The sequence below is a fragment of the Petaurus breviceps genome, unplaced genomic scaffold (genome assembly GCF_028583685.1).
Source record: "Petaurus breviceps papuanus isolate PSGF00001 unplaced genomic scaffold, PetGlider_PUasm1.0 38, whole genome shotgun sequence".
Classification (NCBI taxonomy): domain Eukaryota; kingdom Metazoa; phylum Chordata; class Mammalia; order Diprotodontia; family Petauridae; genus Petaurus; species Petaurus breviceps.
This window is the reverse complement of record NW_027186304.1, coordinates 79,455,610-79,470,851: the sequence shown is the minus strand read 5'-3', so window position 1 is coordinate 79,470,851 and position 15,242 is coordinate 79,455,610.

Genomic DNA, 15,242 nt, shown 5'->3' with positions numbered 1-15,242 from the left:
TATCTATCTATCTATCTATCTATCTATCTATCTATCTATCTATCTATCTATTTATTTATTTATTGTGGGAGTGTTAAGTGTCTGAGGTGGGAACCGAGCTCAGGTCCTCTTGACTCTGGGCTGGCACTTTACTCACTGTGCCACCTAGCCACCCCTCATAATTTTCTTGAATCACTTTCATTTATTTTCCCAATTTTCCTCTAGTTTTCTTATGTTATTTTAAAATTTTTTGACCCTTTCTAGGAATTCTTATTGGGTTTGTTTTCAATTCACCCTTTTTTTATTTTGAGGCCTTACTTGTAGCTATTTTGAAATTATCTTCTGTGTTTGTGCCTTGATCTTCTTTGTCACCATAGTAGTAGCTTTTTATGGTCAGGTTTTTTTTTTCTTTTTTGCCATTTGATCATTTTCCTAACCTATTTCTTGAGTTTCAATTTTCTGTTAAGGTTGGGCTCTGATCTTAGGGCAGAGGAGTCACTGTCCCCAACCTTAGGTTTTTCATGTTACTATTTTCAGAGCTAGTTATGAGGGTCTTTAAGTTTTCAATGCTTTCAAAGTGGTGTGATCTAAGAAGAGGTATAGTCACTGCTCTCCTGGTCTGTTCTCTGGTTTTTATTCAGGAAGGGATCCTGCTTTCCTATAGTCACAAGTGTTATCACTCTTTTTGGCCCTGGAAATTTAAATGAGACCCTTGCTTTCTTGCAACTACAACTGTTAATGCTCCTTTTTTCCTTGGAAGAGAGACTGGGGCTTCTATTCCCTAGTGAGCGAACACAAGCATTCTGCTCTGCCCTGCATCTGTGACCAGGGCTCTGCTCTCCTGTGGCTATAAGCACTATAAGTGCTCCTCTTTATGCAGTAACTGTGACTCCAAACTGCATATAAGCAATAAAACTGGGTCCTGCACACAGTACCAGAAAAGATTCCTCTGTAATCTTTCTGACCAGTTGCCTGACTCCCTTATCATTTCTGGGCTTAGAGCTCTCAAAGTTGCTGCTGCAGCTGCCTCCAAGGTCTATTGCTGGGGTGCACTGTGCTATAGACTAGTAACCTCTCCTGCAGACCTGCTAAGTTGAGTTGGACTGAAAAATGTTGAACTCTAATCTTTTGCTGACTTTGACACTCCAGAATTTGATATGAAGCATTATCTTAAAGTTATTTGGAGGGGAATGTTGGGAGAGTTCAGTGGAATTGTTGCCTTTACTCTGTCATATTGTTTATTTGCTTTTGCATTGAAATTTTTTTTAAATCATATTTTCTGAGATATATTGAGAATAGAAAAAGGACAGCAATGGGCTTAAGAATTTAAAAAATGGCTAATGTAGAAATATATTTTTCACAACTTTATATGTAAAACAGGTATCATATTTCTTATTTTCTCAATGAGCAGGATAAGGAAGAGGAGAGGAGGACTTTTGAACTGATAATAAAAGTTAAATATTGAATTATATAAAAAAGATTTTAAAAACTAGAAAGGTTTTTTAAAGAAGCAGAATATTAAAAAACCACTTTATGTGTCAAATAGAGATATTTTGATCCTTGAAGCAATAAGGAGCCAATGATATTCATTAAGCAGGGCGTGAATGATGCAACCTGTGTTTGAACAAAATAAGTTTGAGGGCTGTAGCAGCAAGCTTCCTAGCATACCCAGAGTGGCTGCCAACACAGGTTCTTAGATATGCTTTTCTAAAGGAAAGCAACTCAAAATGAGTTAACAATCTTGCATTAATCCAACATATCATTTACCTAGTTCAGGGGGAAAAGTTCAGCACCCCGAACTTCAGAGAATACAAACAAGTTACATGCAGACAACAAATATAGAGAAACATCAGCAGACAGGCTTCCAACTCTCTGACCTTTTCATCCACATCTAGTCAGTTACCATAGAGGGAAGCACCAACATCTGGGTTTTCAAAGCTGGGGGGCTCAACGGCTGCCCAGAGTCTCATCTGGTCAAATCACACACTTCTCAAAGTGAGCCCCAAAACAAAACCTCACATCAGGGTTTATATAGCCTTCTCCTGGCTCAGAGAATTTCACAATCCTCTTGACCCATTGCCCAATCACAAAGCACCCAGGTGTGGGCATTACTGAAAACCAAGCCCCCTGCCACAGACTCCATGTGACCACATTCAGCCTATTAGGGAGAAGAGTATATTTTCTTTTTCTTTTTTTTTGCTTTTTTGAGGCCAATTGGGGTTAAGTAACTTGCCCAAGGTCACACAGCTAGGGGTGTGTGTGTGTGTGTGTGTGTGTGTGTGTGTGTGTGGTAAGTGCCTGAGGCTAGATCCGAACTCAGGTCTCCCGGGCAGGCACTCTACTCACTGCACCACCTAGCGGCCCCCAGAGTATATTTTCAAATCAAGGAAGGTTCTCAGTCACTTAAGCCTATCAAAGGGCCTAGGGGCAGGGAAGATCTTAGGTTCCCATTCCCATAACAGGGGATGAGTGGAAAATGAATTCAAATGCTAAGAAGCCTGGATGGGGAGACCAAATAAAAACATATTATAATAGTTCAGGATAGAGATTATGAAGGCCTGAACTAAGATGGTAGTTGTGTAAGTGGAGAGGAAGGAATATTATATATGAGAGATTCTGTATAGATAGAAAAAACAATTGATTAAATATGTGATTAGAATGAGTGTTAGGAGTAAATGATGATACCATCATAGACAATTTGGGTTATTGTTAGGTAATATTGCTCAACTGAAACTGAGAAGTTTGAAATAAAGATGGCTGTGGGAAAAAAACAAAAAGCACAAGAAGTGTATATATATATATATATATATATATATATATATATATATATATATATATATATATATATATATAAAGTTAATTCGTGCTTCTGGAACCAAAAGTCAAAGTCTTTAATTAGTAAATTAAATTATTAATAGCAAAATAATATAGAAGAATTCCTTTCATGTGAAAACCCAGAAAGACTGGTCAGGACTCAAAAGGTTATATCAAATAAGGAGCTTTCAATTTTTTCCCCATTCATTTTCAGTGACAAGATAGTAAGGATTGAATATGGGGAAGAGGAAGGTGAGAATCAGAGGAAAAACTGGGAGCTGAGTCCTGCTAAAAGAAAGGCTACACTGGAAGCATGGTAAAGTGGTCCCAGGTAGGTGAGACAGAAATTTTTGACAGTATTTGTTACAGATAATTTGTTTGCATAATTTAGGAATTCAGTCTCTTCAAGCTAGCCCCATGCTTCTCAATACTGATACCCACTAGAGGAAAAGAAGTGATAGATCTCTTAGGGGTGCCTGGTTCTCATCAGGATGAACAAAAGGACATTGTTTCAAAAGAAGAATGCCATGGTATCAAAAGGGAAAACCAATGAAGGAAAAAATCAAAGGATAGGCCTGGGTCCTGGGCATAGTTTCCAGAATATCCTAGAAACAGATAGGAGGAAAAAAAAGTGGGGTATGATGAGAACAGCATTCCTAGAAAAGACATTACAAATTAGCGATATTGTAACTAAAAGAATGGATCTGATCAGTGAGGGAGAGCCATGGAGAATACAATATCACTCTCATGGGAGCTGGAAAGGGGAAAAGAGGAGAGAGAAAGGCATTGGGACTAAATTAGTGTATGAAAACCAAACAACAGATACTAAAGCCTCTCTATCTATAGATTGATATAATCATATCTGTGTTATATACATACACGTATATGTGTGTGTATTCTGTGTGTATCTCTATACATATACCACCTATGCAAATGTATATATTTATTGTATATGTGTATATGATTGATGGTAGATGAGCGGAACTGTAAAATAGATAAAATTTATCCTCTAAGACAGAAAGGTCTGGTTTGAAATTTTTCCTTTGACATAGAACTGATGACTCAGGACAATCCACTTGCTCTTTCAGTGCCCCAGGCAACTCTCTAAGATTGTCACTTGCAGAGAAAGTGACAATCTGTATCAGTAGAGCAAATTTCTTACTGAGAGCTCCCTACATTGATGAAATCACAGCACTAGTCAAAAATAAAATTCAAGAAAACCAGAATTGCTTCATTGCCCTTTTGATTTTTGACAGGTCTGTAAGTCAACAAACACATATTAAGTATTTACTATGTGCCAGGTGCTGGGGTAGAGGGAATGGGAGGATACAAATGAAGACAAACACAGTTTGTGTCCCCAAGGAACTCACATTTTAATGGGAGGGACAAGATGCAAATAATTATAAGCAATATGTATGCATGCACACATATAAGTATTTTCTATATTTAAGCAAATAAACATGTATGCTGCATTCTAAAGCACATGCAGTATTGTAAAGCCAAGCATGAGCAGCTTTCCAGAGGACTGCTGCTGTGAACAGCATCAAGGTTCTGATTACATAGTATAGTGAGCTCTTTATTTATTCAGCAGTAAACTAAAGCAAAACATTGACGGAAATGAAAGTACAGCATTCACAATGTTATGACATAACAACTTACCACTAAAGTGGCTATATAGTTTTCACCAAAATGATCACATAGTTTTAAAGAAAAGGATATCATTCAGTAAGTCCATAACTCAATCATCCTTAAGAAGCAAGTCTCCTTAAGGGACACAAGGTACAAAGTTCAAAGTTCTCCACCCCAGGTCACAGTAAATCATAATCTTCTCAGTCCTCATTGAGTACCCAAGAAGAGGTCTTTTCATCTTCACCTGAGACTGACTCTCAGCTTCCATGGTTCCTCTTCCATGGTTCCAGCTCCTGCCTGAATCTACCCAACTGCCACCTGGATTTGAAGGCAGGCAGCTCTCAGCTCCTCATCCAGTTCCCATTCCATATTGAATCTCACAGTGTCCAGTCCACCTCAAGTCCTTCACAGTTTCTATTTCTGGGAAGACAAAGCTTAACAAAGCCAAAACAACATTCATACACATTTCTTGCTCTATCATCAATGCACAATCTGCCTGTGAAATCAACAGAGACCCACAAACAAGGTCCAAGAGGTCAATACAAATCATCAGTAAAGTCTCAGGACTTCTGAAACCCTCCTCCAGGACTTCTATAAATAGACAAATAGAAAATCCTCTTTCAGGGCTTCCAGTAAAGTCCCAGGACTTCTGGACAAAGTATTACAAACAAAAATCAACACAGACAGAACAGACAAACACAGAGTGCCAGGATACCACAAGTTTTCTCCTCTCAACTCTGCCATCACAAGAGTTCTCTTCTCACTTCTCAGTTCTGCTCTCTTCCATCTTGAGTTTCTCCTTATATATGGTCATTAGCTCCTCCCCTTCCTGCTGCCTCAACAACAGGCATTCACAAGTTGTAGGGTACACAAGTTCTGTTTCTTAACAAAGACTTGATATAATCATGGGCAAGGCTTAAAAAAACTTGAACTGAAACAAGGTGCTAAATAATTAAATAGCTGAAACAAGGCATTAAATCCTTACCATAATATATGAATAGATTTACATATTATGTACACAGTTATATATGAATAGATTTACATATTATGAGATATGTCAACATGTGTATTGATATGTGCGTATTTGTGCACATACAGATACATATATGTATGTATAAATGACAGATAGATGATAGATATAGATGTAAATGAAAAAAAATCTCACAGCTAAAGTCCTCCTACAAAAGATGACATTTGCAATACATAGTGAAGAGAATTCAGGAAGTCAGGAATTGGAGGAGAAAAGGGAGAACATTCCAGGCTTGGAAAATAGTGCACATTCATGAAGTCAGCACATGGAGTATCATGTGTGAGCAACAGCAAGTAGCTTGACGTATCAGATCATAAAGTAAGTTGATGGGAAGAAAGTGAATGAAGATTGGAAAGGTAGGAAAGGGCCATTACTGAAATTAATTGAAGGAGAAGAAGGAGGAGAACTATATGATCAGACCAGCAATTAAGAAAAATCTCTTTAACTGAGTAGTAGAGGATGAATAAGACAGTGACTTGATATGGGGAGACTAATGGTTATTGATGGTTATTATAATAATGCATGAGAGTTATGATGAGGGTTTACCGAAGGGTGATGGATATATGAATGGAGGGAAGGAGGTCACTAATGATATTGTGAGGGTAAAGATAATACAATCTGGCAACAGATTGAATACATGGGATGATTGTGATCGAGGAGTCAGGCATGCCAGTGGGTATGTATGTTTTTTTTTAATTAAATTGATAGCATGAATGATGGAAAATATACTGATACTCTTAATAATGAGTAAGTTAAGAAGTGAGGAGGATTTGTGGATTACATTGAATTCTGTTTTGAACACATTAAATTTAACTTGACTGTGGGACATCCAATTAGAGAAGCAGGACTGAAGATCAAGAGAGAAAACTATTCTGGATATATAGATTTGGGAATCAGATGTGCAAAAATGATAGTTGAACCCATAGGAGCAGATGTGATCACCATGTGATACAGAGAGAAAAGAGGAGAGTCTAGGAGTCTAGCCTTAGGGGACATCCATGATTAATGCATGTAAACTGGATGGAAACGCAAGAGGGGATACTGAGGGATGGTCAGAGAATAAGAGGAGAACAAGGAGAAAGAAGTGTCACAAATTCCTAAAGAGGAAATAATATCCAGAAGAAGAGAGTGAACAACAATGTCAAAGACTGTAGTGTCATCAAGAAAGATGAGTACTGAGAAAAGGTCAATTGATTTTGTAATCAAGATCTTATTTATAACTTTGGAGAGAGCAATTTCAGTTTAATAAAGTCAGACACCAGATTACAGAGGGTTTAGAAGTGAGAGGAAAGTGAAGAACTGAGTATAGATTGCACTCTCCAGGAGTTTACCACAAAAGAGAGGAGAGACATAGTTGATATTTCAAAGGGGTCATTGCATCTAGTGAAAGTTTTTATGTATGGAAAAGATATGGCTGTGTTTGTAGGCATCAATGAAGAAGATAGTAAATAGAAATGTGAGTATAAGAAAGAATAAGGATGGTAATGGGAGAAATCTGCTGGAGAAGAAGGCTTAAAATGAGTTCAATTGTTCATGTAGAGGAGTTTCCTTTGTCAAGGAGAAGAATCAACTTTTCATGGAGGAAAGGAATTAAGATGCTTGACTGAAAGAGTGGGGGAAGTTGTCAGAGAGATGTGAACAGAGAAAGAGGTAAAAAAGGGGGTTTTCTGCCAATGGAGTCAGTTTTCAGTGAAGTATGTAGTGATATCCTTAGCTAGGGAAGGGGAGGAAGAGTTTCAAGAACAATGAGTAGAAGTTGCAAATAGGAAATTCAAATTTGATGTCAGGAAAACTTAGATCATAATAACAATAATTTAAAAAAAAACAATAAAAATGGATTGTGTTGCCTTAAGAAGTGGTGGATTCCCCCATTCTGAAATTTTCAAGGAAAGCCTGCATAATTTCTTGTTAGGTATGCTTTCCTGAGGATTCCTTTCATGTATGGTTTGAATTAGGTGGCTGATGAGATCCTTTCAAACTCTTCAATTGTCTAATTATATAAATGTAACCATGATAATAATAAATGTGAATGGATTAAGATCCCTCAATAAAAAGAAATAGAAGAGTTTTAAAAACACCATTTGCTACATAAGATACATTAATAACCTAAAATGTGAAAGAAAATATATTAATATAATTACTTTCTAATATGGAAACATTATGTAAGATAATACGATTAATATTTGTACTATTATTAATAGAAATAATTTATAGTCACTTGTTTCACTTTATAGGGTATTAATGTTTCTTTTCTGAGTTGAAAAATCTATGATTTTCATGTGTGTGTCTGTGGGTGTGGGTATGTATAATTCTGATTCAGTTTTCGTTGGCCTTAAAAAGCAGGAGCTGTAATAATAAGTTCAAATAATGCCACATTAAAAATTAACATTACATGTCCATAGAGACAAAGAAGGAAATTACTTAGATTTAAGTATACCATTTAGGGATAACTGGACCTGTGACTTCATTGGTATAAGGAAATCCAAATTAGAAAACTCCCTTTATCAATGCAGATAAGTACTTATTATGGAACTTCTTAAACTTCTAAGTTGTGGTGGGAGTGGGAGACATTGAAAAGTTAAGTGATTTGCTTAAGATACACAGCCATAAGTATTAGAGGAAAAGATTGACCCCAGACGGTTTTGAATCTAAGGATTGCTCTCTATCCATTGTGAGTTGGAGTTGTGAAAATAAACCATACACAATGAAAAAAATCCTATATATATATATGTATGTATGTATGTATGTACAAATCCTCATAGTATATGAGTTCTTAAAGGGAAAGCTAGGAAAACTTTAAAAAGACACTGATGGCAATATGATACTAAAATAATTAAATATTCTTTTTATCTGGATAAACATAAAAGAAAAAAAGTAAGATACCTCATTGAACAGACTATTGGAAAAATTTGGATTGGCTAGCAATGACTTGTGAAAGAGAATGACAAAAATAAGCATTTTTCTCAACATTCTATGGTATTTTTACAGAAATTGATAAAGGTATGAAAGGAACCATAATTTTAAGGTAAATAAACATGCCCCTTGTAGATTATTACCTATAAAATAGTAATTAAGGAAACCGAGCAAATGAAATAGACCAACTGAATAATTAGTGGGTCAGTGAACAAATCAGGGACACAATAAATGATGATAGAGTACGATGTGAGACAACATTCTAAACTGTAACAAAGATAACTGCTTCTTAGAATTAACCTGAAAAATGAAAAGGAAGGTTTATAAGAGCCGGATTTCATAGCATACACATTTTATTTTTCTCTCTTTTATTTTGTGGCTTTTATGAATGGATATTACTGCAAATAAATATGCAAGGATTGTAGTGCTTGAAGAACACACTTCAAAGACTGTTAGGGATATTGCAGTGGCTGTTGTTTTGGGGAAGTCAAGCATTCTGAGGATCATTCAAGTCTCAAATTAAACAAAATCAAGTCACAGAAAAGAACAAGGGAAAGTGAGGAAGAACATGATTGTCCACAAGAATTGACAAACTACCATGGTGAAATAGCCTAATAAATTCTCAGAAAAGAACAAGAGGGTCCTGACAGCTGGAGAGTTTTTTCCTTTCTTTTTTTATTCTTCAACATTGATGACCATAGTTACTAACCACTACTATGAAGAAAAATAAAATGCTTGTTATGGGTAAGTCAATATAACAACTGAAGTAAGACTGGAAAAAGGTAATTTTTATTGATGAAATTCACTTTTTTTATCCTAAATCACACCAAAACTATTGTGAGGAGAAGTCCAGATGAGCCTATAAAATGTAGGCATCTCATTTAAACTGTCAAACATTCACCCCCACAAATGTTTTAGTGAATTTTTACTTTTAATGGGCCTATAAATCCTGTCCACTGTAAATCTAGAACTCTGATAAATATGTTGATATTCCAAGAGGCAGAACTGTTCTAGAATTTTGGTATTTTACAAATAGAGATGGAATACTGCAATATGATGCTATACCATAGTGTATATCTATCACTAGGGGTTGAGAAATTTGTGCAAGAGATAAAAATAAACATGCTTCAAATGACTGGGAATTCAACTTATTCAAAACTCATTGGAAAACCCGTGGGCTGTAATCAAAGCTAGACTTGTAAAAATAGAGTGTTCAAAGGTGTGCTTACTATCTAATATTGTATGTGGGTTCATGGTGAAGAATCAAAGATTGTGTCAAAATCTTGTTAACACAATGGCAAATCACATGAAACAAATGCTTGTAGTAGAAAGGGGACGTATTGCATACTAAATTATTTTAATATGTATAAAGACATAAGTTATATCACATGTCAATAAGGTTATTTTTTTCTTTGTTTCAAGTATTTCACACAGTTCTATAGATATAAAGATACAAAGGGAACTTAGAGATCATCCAGTTTAATCTCATCATTGTACATAATGGAAAACTGAGGTCTAAACAGAATAAATGCTTTAGGATTGTAGTTCTAGAACTGGCAGAGTCCTCAGAGGCCAAGTATTCCAACTCCCTTATTTTATAATTGAAGCCCAGATTTATTAGGAGAATTTCCTAAGGACATACAGTAAGCAACAAAGCCAGTATTTGAATTCTGTCACATGACTTCAAATCCAGTGGTCTTTCAACTACATAAAAATAAATGGTCAAAGTATACAAATTGAAAATGATCAACAAGGATTAAAAAAACACTCCAAAGCATTGATCATAAGAAATAAATTAGAAAAACTTTGAGGGTTTATCTGATACCCTGAAAATTGGTAAAGATGGCAAAAAAAAATCCATGTGAAGGGTCATGGAATGACACACATACTAATATACTGTGTATAAAGCTGTGGATTACCCTAGCTCTTCTAGACATAAAATTATTATTTTGCAGGAAAAATTACTAATCAATTCATATTTTTTGACACAGCAATCCCACTATTGGACATATAATCCAAGAGTCAAAGATATTAAAAAAATTCTGAGAAAATATTTGTAGTGGAATACTTTGTGATAGCAAACAACTGGTAATAAAATACACATACAATATTTGCAAGAAAATTCTGGTATATGAATATAATGGAATATTAATATTCAGGAAGAAATTGTAAACATGAAAAATTCAGAGAAACAACAGATGATTTGCATCAATCTATGGAGAACTAAATGCACAAAACCAAAAGAACATACTAAGTGATTATGACAATGCCAATAAATAAATCACTAAAAAAACATCAAAGTGGAATTGGAAAAACAATAATTGTGATAGAAAGTAGTTAATGAAGCAAACCTCCCTCCTCATGGCTGAGATGGCGGGGGGCTACTGAGGCAGAATGTTGTCTACATCATCAGATGTGGTAACAGTATAGGAAGCTTTCCCCAATTTCCTTTCTTTAATCATAAGAGAAATTCAATCTGGAGGATCTTGTGGAGAGTTAACATTCAAAAATGACTGTAATACATTAACAAAAGGTATTCATAAAACATTTTTTTCCTAAAGAAAGAAAGATGGAGAGTGATTTGGATACCAGAAGATAACATTTTTTAGAATCTGGAGTAGATGCTTTAGGTGGATAGAATAAAAGGAAGAGAGGTTGCCGAAAGAGTAAGAAAGGCAGGATCTGGAAATTGCAATGGGATCAAGAAGAATTCTGCTTCTTCCTGACCCAACATGTCATAAAAAGAACCACAAAGGGTAGCCAGGAACATAGCATCTTTGATTGAGAGAAAGACAGACATAGAGACAAAGAGAGAGACAAAAAGACAGAAGCACAGAGACTGAGAAATACAGAGAAACAGAGTCAAGGTTCTGTGAACACAGGAAGATAATAATGTTACAACTCCAAAACAGAGGTCATAATCTCTGCCCTTAAAAGTTACCCAGGATCACCACCTCAGAGTCATATTTGACTTGTCAGGCTCTCTCACCTCAACCCAACCCACGCTCTATATACAGTTATCAAATCTTGTCAATTTTATTTCTTGAACATCTCTCACATGTCTTCTTTTTTTCTATCAACAGAACAAATACATTATTTCAGACCCTTATCACTTTTCACATAGACTATCGCAATAGCCTTTTAATTGGTTGGTTTTCCCTCACCCTCTTTAAAACTTCACACAGTTGTGTAGCACCAACACAATATTCACAGCACCAATAGTGACTATGAATATGCCATCACAGTTCTGAATCGCAAAATATGACAGACTATTCACATAGAAGACAAACCAAAACATTTATTCAGACACCAGAAAACCAAATCCCAGCACCAGAAAGTAAAATCCATCATAGCAAGAAGTTAATAAACCATGACACAGCAGGGAGTCACACCATCCTTTTGCCTTCCCACAAACACTCACAAGCCTGTCTCCTTGGCTGCATCCTCTTCTCCCTCCAGCTTTAACTGCTCTAACTTTCAGCTTCCTGTAGGCTCTGCTTTACCTTTCAGCAAGCTCCTCCTACCACAGACTCCATGTTATTACATTTGGCCTACTGGGGGCAGAGAAGATCTTCAAATTCCCTTAGGCCTATTAAAGGTCAGGGAAGATCTTCAAATTCCCATTCCCATTACAAGTTTCCAAATTGGTATTCCAAATGCACATCTGATCATGCCAATCCCCAGTTTAGCATTCTCCTATAGCTTCTAGGATGAAAAACTAAAACCCACTATTGGGGGGTCCACTTGGACACTCCCACGTAGGACAATGGAAAATTATATGGTTGGTGAGAGCAAACTACAACATATAACCAGTGAAGAGGTCTGAAAAATACGGCAAAAAGAATTGATGATTCTGTAGTAAGACTGAGGAATGGAAAGTAGCCAGTCATAATGTTCCATGGTCACCCTCATAATGTTAAATGAAAGTGGGAAAGGCCTCAAGCAAATTTGGGGGATTGACTGTGGGCAACATTTTAATGAATACAGTGAGTCATACAAGATGGATAGGTATGAATTGCTTATTATCTGAATCAATGGATAGAAATACCAAATTAATGAGATTATAGTTCTCTTTAGTATTTGAGATGATCAAATTCCATGCCTTTGTAGGGTTTTAAAGCATCATGTTAAGACAACAAGAACACATTATCAGCTAGGTGGCACCGTGGCTTGAATGCTGAACCTGGAATTAAGAAGATCAGAATTCAAATTATACCTCAATCACTAGCTTCATGATCCTGGGCTAACCATTTTTTTTTAATTTTATGTTTATTTTTAGTTTACAACATTCATTTTCACAAGATTATAAATTACAAATTTTCTCTCTGTCTTTCTCACATCCATCACTCCAAAACAGCAATCCTACTGAATACCCCCTCCCCCAATCTGTTCTTTCCTATATCCTCTCCCATCCCCCCTACAACTTTCCAGTAGGGCAAGATGGATATCCATACCCCAGTGCTGTATATCTTATTTCCCAGTGCATGTAAACACACACACATATTAAACATTTGATTTTAAAACTTTGAATTCCAGATTCTTTCCCTTCTTCCCTCGTCACCCACCCTTACTTGGAAGATAAGCAATTCAAGAAAGATTGTGTAGTTATGGAAAACATTTCCATAATGGATATATTGTGAAAGAATGACTGTATTTCCCTCCATCCTATCCTACCCCCACTTGTTCTACTTTCTACTTTGACCCTGTCCCTTTTCAAAAAGTGTGTGCTTCTAACTACCTCCCCCCCCAACCTGCCCTCCCTTCTATCATCCCCTCTCTTATCCCCTTCCTCCCTACTTCCCTGTAGGGTGAGATGCCCAATTTAGTCTGTATGTTATTCCCTCTTAAGCCATATTCAATGAGAGTAAGGTTGACCCATTCCCTTTTGCTTCCTATTCTTCCCCTCCATTGTAACAGTTTTCCCCTTGCCTCTTTTATATGAGATAATTTACCCTATTGTTTCTCTGCTTATCTCCTCTCATTATATTCCTCTCTCACCTCTTAATTTTATTTTTTAAATATCATCCCTTCCTACTCAATTGATCAAGTGCCCTCTGTCTATGTATACCTTGTACACATATATGTACACATATATACATACTCACATATGTATTCATATGCCCATATACCCTCCTATATAGGCATATATATGTATGCATATATACATATATACACGTATATATACATACATACATATATATTATATATATACATATATATATATATATACACACACACATTTATATTCCCTTCAACTATCCTCATACTGAGAAAAATTTCATGAGATACAATTATTGTTTTTCCATGTAGGGATGTAAATAGTTCAACTTTGATAAGTTCCTTATGATTTCTTTTACTATTTACCTTCTCATGCTTCTCTTGCTTCTTGTATCTGAATGTCAAATTTTCTATTCAACTCTGGTTTTTTCATCAAGAATTGAAATTCTTGAAATTCCTCTAGTCCACTGAATGACCATATTTTCTCTGAAACATTATACTCATTTTTGCTGGGTAGGTGATTCTTGGTCTTAATCCCAGCTCCTTTGACCTCTGGAATATCATATTCCAAGCCTTTTGATCCCTCAGTGTAGAAACTGCCAGATCCTGTGTTATCCTGATTGTGTTTCCACAATATCCAAATTGTTTCTTCCTGGCTTCTTGTAATATTTTCTCCTTGATCTAGGAACTCCAGAACCTGGCTATAATATTCCTAGGAGTTTTCTTTTTGGGATCTTTTTCAAGAGGTGATCAGTGAATTCTTTCAATTTCTGCTTTGCTCTCTGGTCCTAAAATATCAGGGCAATTTTCCTTGAAAATTTCATGAAGGATGGTTTCTAGTCTCTTTATTTGGCTTTCAGGTAGTCCAATAATTTTAAAACTATCTCTCCTGGATCTATTTTCTAGGTCAGTGTTTTTTCCAGTGAGATATTTCACAATGCCTTCTATTTTTTATTTGTTTGGATCTGTTTAATAGTATTTTGATTTCTCACAAAGTCATTAGCTTCCATTTGCTCCAAACTACTTCTGAAGGAATGATTCTCTTCAGTAAGTTTTTGAAATTCTTTTTCCATCTGAAAAATTCAGCTTTTTAACGCATTCTTCTCCTCATTGGCTTTTTGAGCCTCTTTTGCCATTTGATTTAGTCTATTTTTAAGGTGTTATTTTCTTCAGTCAGGTTGTTGAGTTGCTTTTTATGATTTTCTTGCATCATTCTCATTTCTCTTCTCAATTTTTCTTCTTCTCTTACTTGATTTTCAAAATCCTTCTTGAGCTCCTCTATGGCCTGTAAACAATTCATATTTTTCTTGATAGCTTTTAGTGCAGGAATTTTGACTTTGTTGTCTTCCTCCTGATCAATGCTTTGATCCTTTTTGTCCCCAAAAAAGGAATGTAAGGTTTGATTGCTGAGCTTGCTTTGCTTCCTTTGCTTGCTCATGTTGTCACTCAATTATTTGACTTTTTAGCTTTTTGCCACAGTAGAACTCTGCTTCCAGAGAGGAGAGCTTTGTCCCAAATTGCTGGGGTTTTCATAGCTGTCAGAGCTATTAATTGGGTGCCCTCTCTACAGGGTACCACAACTACAACAAGCACCACTATGACACCACAAGCTCTGGCTCTCTGGTCATACACCCCTGGACCCCCACCCAAGACCACTATCCAGATCCAGGCAGGCTAAAGCAAGAGCAATTACTCTAGGAATGATCAGAATCATCCCCCTATGATCTGCAGTCCAGAAGCTCTGAAGCAGCTACGAGGCAGCTGCTAGGCCTCAGCGCCTCCTGTAGCTTCTCGCCCTAGGGGCAGTGGCCAGACCACTTCATCCACCCCAATTCCAACAGAGTTCCACAGTAACCTCTCACTTTGTCTTTGGCATTTA